The sequence below is a fragment of the Sapajus apella genome, unplaced genomic scaffold (genome assembly GCF_009761245.1).
Source record: "Sapajus apella isolate SASKATOON/1434 unplaced genomic scaffold, GSC_monkey_1.0 scaffold243, whole genome shotgun sequence".
Taxonomy (NCBI): Eukaryota; Metazoa; Chordata; class Mammalia; order Primates; family Cebidae; genus Sapajus; species Sapajus apella.
In genome coordinates, this window is record NW_022437183.1 from 4096 (window position 1) to 13310 (window position 9215).

Genomic DNA, 9215 nt, shown 5'->3' on the forward strand with positions numbered 1-9215 from the left:
GTAATATGTTACACGCTGTTGTGCATCTTGGACTTTCTTCCTAGCACTCCATTCCAGCTGCCGTGGCCTCCTTGCTGGCCCTGACCCCGAGCTGTGCCCATGCTGTTTCCTCTTTGTGGATGGACTTCTCCCCAAGGATCTGCACAGCCCACCCCCTTGGTTCCTCCAGATCTCTACTCCAATGCCACCCTCTCAGGAGGGCCTTCCCTAGGCGACCTCACCACACCCACCCTCACACTCCTCTCTTCCCCTCCCTTCTTGATTTATTATTCTACAAGGTACTGACCATGGCCTCACGTAAGACACAGTTCCCTGTGGACTTGTCTATTCTCTGCCTGCCCCTGACTAGAATAGCAGCTCCTTTAGGGCAGGGACTTATCTATTTTGTCCATGTCTTTATTCTTGACTCACAGAGAAGTGCCAGCACCATAGTCCAGTCTAACAAATACTCATTGAGTACAGAACTAATTAGGAAGATAAGGGTTAGTTTAACAATGTTTGTTTGCACAGATTTCTCTGGGCTTCAACTTTCCATTCCTGAGGATGACAAAGTTAGTTTTCTTCAGTATAGAGAGGACATCTTGCATAAGGGGGTTTTAATTTCTGCTTTCAAAAATAAAAGGGGAGGGTCAGAGCACCATTCTTTCTTCCTTTTTTTTTTTTAATACCTTTAGCTCACAATAATCCTTATGCCAAAGTGTCATATTTTGGGTGGCCTGTTCTGAACTCCATCATTGTCATGTTTGATAATGGCTGCTACCGCCAAGCTACAGCAGTGTTCTGCATCCCTCTCCCCTGAGACTCTGATGACCAAGGCCTCCTCTATTCTGGAAACCTTAGCAATGCTCTGCTCAGTTCTGTCATCTCTGCAACGTGCCATCTGCCTTCACACCGGTTTCACTTCCACAAGCCACAAACTGAGGTCACACTTCCCTGGAGACGCTCTTGCCATCCTGTGGTCAGCAGCTAGTGATTCTGGGAAGGAGGGCAGGGGGGAGTCGCTACCTTCTGTGAACCAGGATGAAATCAACTTTCATCCAACCCAGACAAAATAGGGCCAGGAAGGCCCAAAGGAGAGGAAGCTCATGCTCACATGTCTGAGCTAAGAACTGTTTCCAATAAGCCTCTAGAAACATTTCATACCTCTCCTGCTTTGAGAAGGCTTATCACTAGGCATTCTTTACAGCTCCTGAACTTTAGATAAGATGGTCTCAGAAGAACACTTGCTCAGTAACTGCAATCCCGCCAGTGCACTGACAGCTCTCTAACTTTGAATCTCTAGAACCAATGAACTCTGTCTCTGAGCAGTTTGTGTAAATTGATTTCTTGCCAGTAAATGCTCTCTTTTACCCTTCCCTCTCCGAATGCACTGGTCGCTTGTCCTTTCCTGTACTCCAGATTATGGTTCTTATTTCTACTCTCAAGTAAACCCAACATATTTGGAGATAATTTTCCCTGGTGTCCTTTCTTAGGACACTTCTATAGTTGGTTGTTCTCATTGCATGGAGACTTTACTTGCTCATTTCTTCTCAGATGTAGGTTCAACTTCACATTTTATGACACCTCCTGACATCCCATCATATCTGCTGGAGAGGTACCTTTTCTCCTGATGATCTCCAACCTCACTCCCTGTAGTTTCTGTCTTGTGATCACAGATGGGCCTTTGAGAAAAGATGGGTCAAATGTTGGCATGTGCAGAAGTTTTGTTTCATGCATTTGTCTGACAAACATTCTTTGTCATTGACTAACTTCTTTTTCAAATTTTAATTATTATTATTATTATTTGAGATGGAGTCTTGCTCCTGTCCTCCAGGCTGGAGTGCAGTGGTGCCATCTTGGCTCAGTGCAACCTCCACCTCCCAGGTTCAAGCGATTCTCCTTCTTCAGCCTCCTAAGTAGCTTGAATTACCAGCATGCACCACCACATCTGGCTACATTTTGTATTTTTAGTAGAGATGGGATTTTGCCATGTTGTCAAGGCTGGTCTCAAACTTCTGACCTCAGGTGATCCACCTGCCTTGGCCTCCTAAAGTACTGGCATTGCAGATGTGAGCTACCATGCCCCGCCTGTCATTGACTATCCTCTGATGGCACAGCAAGTCCTTCCTTTTAGTCTCAACCCAGACTTATGTTCAGAAAATACACATTTCCATGCCCCACAGGAGCCGTCTTTTCTAAATTGATAAATGGCTGGTCTTTTAATCAAATGAACATAGATTGCTGCCTTCCATGGGACACAAGTGCTGCAGAAAAACCATTATGTGTATCTGTTTATGTTATGCTTCTTATGTCTAGCTTTTGTTTTTGCCACAATTTTACAATAAGCCTTTAAAACATTTCACTGTACCAAACCATATTAATCTGTTAAACAGAAACCGTTGTAATCGTAGCATCTCAGGGCCAGAGTGGCCCTGAAAGGAACCTGTGCTCTGATTTTAGACAAAGGACTGAGACTGAGGAAGTCAAATGATTTGCTACTAAGTGTAGAGTCCCATACACTGTCAGAGGGACGCCACCACAGTCTCAGAAGCAGGACAAAGGACAGATGAAGAATGAGAGCAGGCAGATGTCAGGTCATCATCGGAGGTAGGGAAATAGTAGGACCAGCCTGCTTACCTCTCAGGGCTGTTGTGAAGGTTCAGGGAATTGACAGTTGGGAAAGAGTGAATATAAAGTACCCTGTAAACCAGGCCTTCCTAAAAATTATTCATAATTAATACAAAAACTAGCTCATATCCCAGTTCAAACTTGGAAACCCAGATAGTCTCCAGATTCCCTTTGTAAAAGTTAGTTCTCATCCTTTAGTGGTCTTAAAACAGTAATAGACATGATGCTAACAATACTAAAAAGCTGCTTAATACTCCCTTATCTCTTGCCCCTTATTATTAAGAATATTCAGTCTACAATAAAAGTTTTAGTAAACAAAACAACCACAACCCAACTAATGACTCTAACAAAGTATCAATCTTTGCCAACAACAAAAAACCCGCCTCGTGAAAAACTAAATAATAGTGATGCTTTCAATTGAGTTGTACTCATAGAAAGTATCAAAGAAAGGAATGAGGTAGAAAGTAAAGAAAAAGGATAAAATCATACAAAGTAAAGAAACAGGCTGTCTGTGTTAGACTGGGGGCAGTCAACTAGTTCAGGCTCTAGGAGAAACCTTGATAATGTTATCTCAGAAGCCAGAACTCAAGAAAATGTGCTCTAAAGACTTTCCCAATACTCCCTCACCATCTGGAGGGAAACAAATTTTCTCCCTAATCCTTACCTTCATAGTATAAATAAGTCTAAAAATTTATGGATATCTGTTTCCCATGTATTACTTGCCTGTTTTGTATCTAAATAACACAGTGAAGACCATAAAAAATGTGCAAACCAATTAATATTACAAACATCAAAAAAGAGATCAGTACAGAGCCCTGCAGGACTGATCTGGACCCGACTGGGCTCAAAATAAGGCCACCTGGCCCGCATACCAAAAGTTATATGTAAGCCTGTCACTGTATTGATTACTTTTGTTCTCGACTCTGTAAGCTAACTTCTTTTCACTCCCTAAAATGCACAAAAGGCACTGGGACTCTTCGTCCTGCACTCAGTACCTTGAATGCAAATCCACTGAGCCAGTGTACACTTTAAATAAAATCCTCCTGTAACCTCACTGGTCTCTCCGGTTCCCTGATTTCCCACAACAATATGTTGCCCAGGCTGGTCTTGAACTTCTGGGTTAAACTGACCCTCCTGCTTCAGCCTCCCAAAGTGCTGGATTGGAGGCATGAGCTACTACACCCAGTCCATTAAACCTTTCTTAAAGAGTTTTATTTTCAAAGACAGAGCTTTTATTTTATTTGTTTATTTAGAGAGAGGGGGTCTTTCTATGTTGCCCAGGCTGGTCTTGAACTCCTGGACTGAAGCAATCCTCCCACCTTGGTCTTTCAATGTTGAGATTACAGGCATGATCCACCATGCTTGGCTGGACAAGGTGTTTTAAAATGAAAATGTGTACTGACCTCAGCAGCAGGAGGATGCATTCTGGCATCCGAGTTCTTCACCTGTCCTCCAATCCTTAAAAGGCCATGCTGCATAAAGTCAACAACAGATAAATGTTTGCTGAATGAAAGGATGAATTTAAAAAATTAATAATGAATTTCTGCATAATCCAGTATTCTATTTTATATTTCTAGAAGAGGTTTCTTTGAGCCTATTAGATCCTGGGAATCTTTTAGGTGAGTATGACTAGAGAGCTTGTAGGTTGCCTTCACATATATCTGGCATATTTGAGTCTTGTATCAAAACAATAGATTGGTAAGGCTGGTGTTATTTTATTGATAAGTAAATAGTCTTGGAGAGAAAATGCAATTTATCTAAGTTTAGATCTCGTCAATGGTCAGCATTCAGAAGTTTAAAGAGCACAGGCTAAGTTCATCAGAAATAACTGGGCTCAAATCTTGGCTCTGCCACATACGACCTATGATGGGTAACAGCCTTTTTGGACCTGTTTCCTCATCTGTAAACTGAGTACATTTGTGGCTAGTCCTCAGGCTTGTTGAAGTTAAAACAATACAGGTAAAACTCCAACTCATTGCACCCTATACACATCACATGTCTTTCCTTTCGTTCTGACCCTAAGTCCGATGTCTTTCCCAGAGTATCAAAGGGCCTCTCTAAGGGATGTGTCTGGCAACTTGCACCAAACAAACGTGTGTATGTCAACAGCTGGGAAACTTTGACTTTCACAAGAATGTCAAAGCAAATGGACACACACACACACACAAACAGGGATGTGCATCTTTGTGTAGGCAAGTGTACTCAAGAAGGCAGGTGGGGGAAGTGATATTCTCTTTCCTAAGTTTTAAGCAACCTAAGGCAGAATTTCAAGTACAGAAAGAGAACTTGGGAGACAAATTCAAGCCTGTGAAGCCTTTGATTAACTTAGATAACAACGAGTTAAACATGTTCAGTGCGTTATAGCTTCCTCTCCATTGTCTTTTTGATTTAGTTCTGTAGGGCGATTATACCCATTGTGCAGATGGGCATGCTGAATGACCTTTGAGGTGCATAGTTTAATTATGAACTCAAATCTAGTTCTCCTTTTTTCAAAATCATATTTCTTCGCAATTCCCATCCTGCTTCATCATTCTGTTCAAGTGCCTGGAGATCTCCTTCCCTCACACTGTTTAAAGTCATGCTCCAGATCTCACCACAGGGAAATGAAAACATCACCATCCCTAAGATCCAGCCCACACTCCTGAAGTCTGGGGTGGACACCAAGAACGATCCCCAAAATTCAGAAGTGAAAATGGCATTAGAAAGGAAACTTTCTCTATTCACAAGATGGCGCCGGAAGCCAAGAAGGAAGCTGGAAGCTCCTGCCCTTCCATTTTTTTTTTTTTTTTTTTTTTTGAGATAGAGCCTCCCTATGACCACGCTGGAGTGCAGTGGTGAGATCTCGGTTAACTGCAACCTCCGCCCCTCGGGTTCAAGTGATTCTCCTGCCTCAGCCTCCTGAGTAGCTGGGACTACAGGCGTGCACCACCATGCCCAGCTAATTTTTGTATTTTTAGTGGAGGTGGGGTTTCACCATGTTGGCCAAGATGGGTCTCGATCTCTTGACCTCGTGATCTGCGCACCTCAGCCTCCCAAAATGCTTGGGTTACAAGTGTGAGCCACCGCACCCAGCCCAAAGCCAAGGCTTTAAAGGCCAAGAAGGCAGTGTTGAAAGGTGTCCACAGCCACACACACACAAAAAAAAGAAGGTCCACACATCAACTCACCTTCCCAAGGCCCAAGACACTGCGACTCCAGAGGCAGCCCAGATATCCTCGGAAGAGCACCCCCAGGAGAAACAAGCTTGACCACTATGCTATCATCAAGTTTCCCCTTTTCTGCTGACCACTGATCAGCCATGAAGACGCTAGAAGACAACACGCTTGTGTTCACTGTCGATGTTAGGCTAACAAGCACCAGATCAAACAGGCTGTGAAGAAGCTCTACGGCATGGATGTGGCCAAGGTCAACCCCCCGATTCGGCCTGATGGAGAGAAGAAGGCATATGTTCAACTGGCTCCTGATTCCCATGCTTTGGATGTTGCCAACAAAATTGGAATCATCTAAACTGAGTCCAGCTGCATAATTCTAAAGATATGTATATCTTTTCTCCATTAAAAAAGAAAGAAAGAAAACTTTCTGGGACGGGCACAGTGGCTCACGCCTGTAATCCCAGCAATTTGGGAGGCCGAGGGAGATGGATCACCTGAGGTCAGGAGGTGGAGACCAGCCCAACCAACATAGTGAGACCCCTTCTTTACTAAATACAAAAAAAAGTGTGGTGGCCGGCACTTGTAATCCCAGCTATTTGGGAGGCTGAGGCAGCAGAACTGCTTGAACCCGGGAGGCAGAGGTTGCATTGAGCCTAGATGGCACCATTGCACTCCAGCCTGGGTGATACAGTGAGACTCCGATCCCTCCCCCAAAAAAGGAAACTTTCTCTGCCAGACAACAGCTTCTGCTTGTTGTATTTGCTGTCCCATAAACATACCTGGGGTGCAGACACAGCCTCCTTTCTCCCGGGTTAACCCTTTTGTTCCATGCTCACAAAGTCCGGTTCCTCCCTTGGCTGAGCACGCAGCGTCATAGGATCTAGCTCTCTAGTGCCTTCTCCAGGCATCTTTACCTTCCCACCTGCCACACTACCAGAAAAATAAAGTAAAAAGTCAATAAAGACATTTCTTTATCTGATTTGTCTCAAAGTCAAAAGGAGGAGGGACTAAGGCAGATCAATATTTAGTTTGTCCTACAGTCAAAAGGAGGAGGAATTCAGGCAGATCAATATTTAATTTGTTCTATATTCAAAGGAGGAGCGATGAAGGTAGATAAATAAGGATAATATTTCAGGTAGATAAACATGAAGTCCTGTGTTTATTTCCCACAGACTAAGTGCACAGTAATGGGCTGGTGTCCACAGGATTAGTCAGGAAGGTCTGCCCTGTCCTCCCACCCTCCTCTCCCCTCGGTGCCCCTGGGCTGAGGGAGGGCGCTTCCTGCAGTGATTCTGAAAGCAATGACCTAGGCTGGGTGCATTGACTCAGGCCTGTAATCCTAGCACTTTGGGAGGCCGAGGCAAGTGGATTGCCTGAGCTCAGGAGTTCAAGACCAGCCTGGGAAACACGGCAAAAGCCCATTCCTACAAAAAATACAAAAATTAGCCAGGCGTGGTGGCACGTATCTATAGTCCCAGCTACTTGGGGGCTGAGGCAGGAGGATCGCTTGAGCCCAGGAGGTCAGGGCCACACTGAGCAGAGGTTGCGCCATTGCACTCCAGCCTGAGTAACAGAGCAAGGCTGTTTCTTAAAAAAAAAAAAAGAGAGAGAGAGAGAGAGAGAGGGAGAAACAGGTGAGGGGGAAATGACAGCTCAAATGGAACAAATCGTTAACAGCTGGTGAATCTGAGTGAAGGTACATAGGTTTTTTGTTTAAACTATTCTATAACTTCTCTGTACATGTGAAACTAGATCAAACTTAAAAGTTTTTTAAGGGTCTTCTACTGGCCAATAAGCACATGAAAAGATGTTCAATGGCCCACTGTGGTGGCTCATGCCTATAATCCCAGCGTTTTGGGAGGCTGAGGCAGGCGGATCACTTGAGATCACAATTTCTTGACCAACCTGGCCAACATGGTGACACTCCATCTTTATTTAAAAAATACAAAAATTAGCTTCTGCCACGGCCGGCATTGGAGAGCAGCAGCCATGGCTCTTCGCTACCCTATGGCCGTGGGCCTCAACAAGGGCCACAGGTGACCAAGAATGTGAGCAAGCCCAGGCACAGCCGCCGCTGCGGGTATCTGACCAAACATGCCAGGTTCGTGTGGGACATGATCCGGGAGGTGTGTGGCTTTGCCCCATATGAGCAGCGTGCGATGGAGTTACTGAAGGTCTCCAAGGACAAACGGGCACTCAACTTTATCAATAAAAGGGTGAGGACACACATCCGCATCGAGAGGAAGCGGGAGGAGCTGAGCAACATCCTTGCAGTTATGAGGAAAGCTGCTGCCAAGAAAGACTGAGCCCCCATCCCCTGCCCTCTCCCTGAAATAAAAAAAACACTTTGACAGAGAAAAAAAAATACAAAAATTAGCCAGGCCTGGTGGCTGGCACCTGTAATCCCAGCTAATCAGGAGGCTGAGGCAGCAGAATTGCTTGAACCTGGGAGGCAGAGGTTGCAGTGAGCCGAGATCACGCCACTGCACTCCAGCCTGGGCAATAAGAGAGAAGCTACATCTCAAAAAAGAAAAGAAAAGATGTTCAATATCATCAGGCATTCAGGAAATTAGGGAAAGGCAAATCAAAATCACAATGAGCTACCACTTCACACTCACTGGAAAGACTACAGTCAAAAAGATAATAGCCTGTGTTGATGGGAAGGTGTAGGTATCAGAACTGTATGGCAGTTCTTTCAAAGGTTAGACATGCAGTTGCATTTAACCCAGTAATTCTATTCCCAGGCATACACTCAAGAGAATTAAAAAGAGATGCAAAAACACATACTTGCACAAAATTGTTCATCGCAGCATTATTCACAATAGCCAAAGGGTGAAATCAAAACAGATGTCCATGAACAAACAGGAAAATGTGGTCTGTCTATACAATAGAGCATTATTCAGCAATAAAAAGGAAAGAAGTACTGATACATGCTATCATATGGGTGAACTTTATAAACGTGATGCTAAGTGAAAGAAAGCAGCACGAAAGACCACACATTACATGATTCCATTTACATGAAATGTCCAGAATAGGCCAAAATATAAAGACAGAAAGTAGATTAGTGAGTGCCTAGGGCTGGGGAGGATGGAGAATAGCAGGGTTATATTTAAAGGATTCAGAGTGTCCCTCTGGGAGGGATTGAGTGTTCTAAACTGATTGTGGCAATAGTTGAACAATTGTGAATGTGTTCAAAATTGCTGGGGTGCAAGGTGGATTGTATGGTATGTGAATTTCATCTCAACAAAGGTATTGCTCAAACTGTGTTCTTTTTAAAATTTTTTTGTCTGTCTTGAACTCCCATGATTTCACCAAAAAGTATTCTTGTTTTTTCTCTGAAGTGTTCCAGTATGTATAATAAATTGTGTGTTCACCCTACTTAAGCTTTATATAGGACTCAAAAGCAAGCCTGACTTGATGATGGAGTTTTGCTGTTGCAACAGAAAAAGGATATGA

The 9215-nt window shown here is 43.9% G+C and overlaps 2 pseudogenes; both read left to right on the forward strand.

Moving 5' to 3' along the window:
• Positions 1-749: 749 nt before the first annotated feature.
• LOC116545039 lies at positions 750-6161 on the forward strand (annotated as a pseudogene).
• Positions 6162-7748: 1587 nt separating this feature from the next.
• On the forward strand, positions 7749-8065 carry LOC116545044 (annotated as a pseudogene).
• Positions 8066-9215: the final 1150 nt, after the last annotated feature.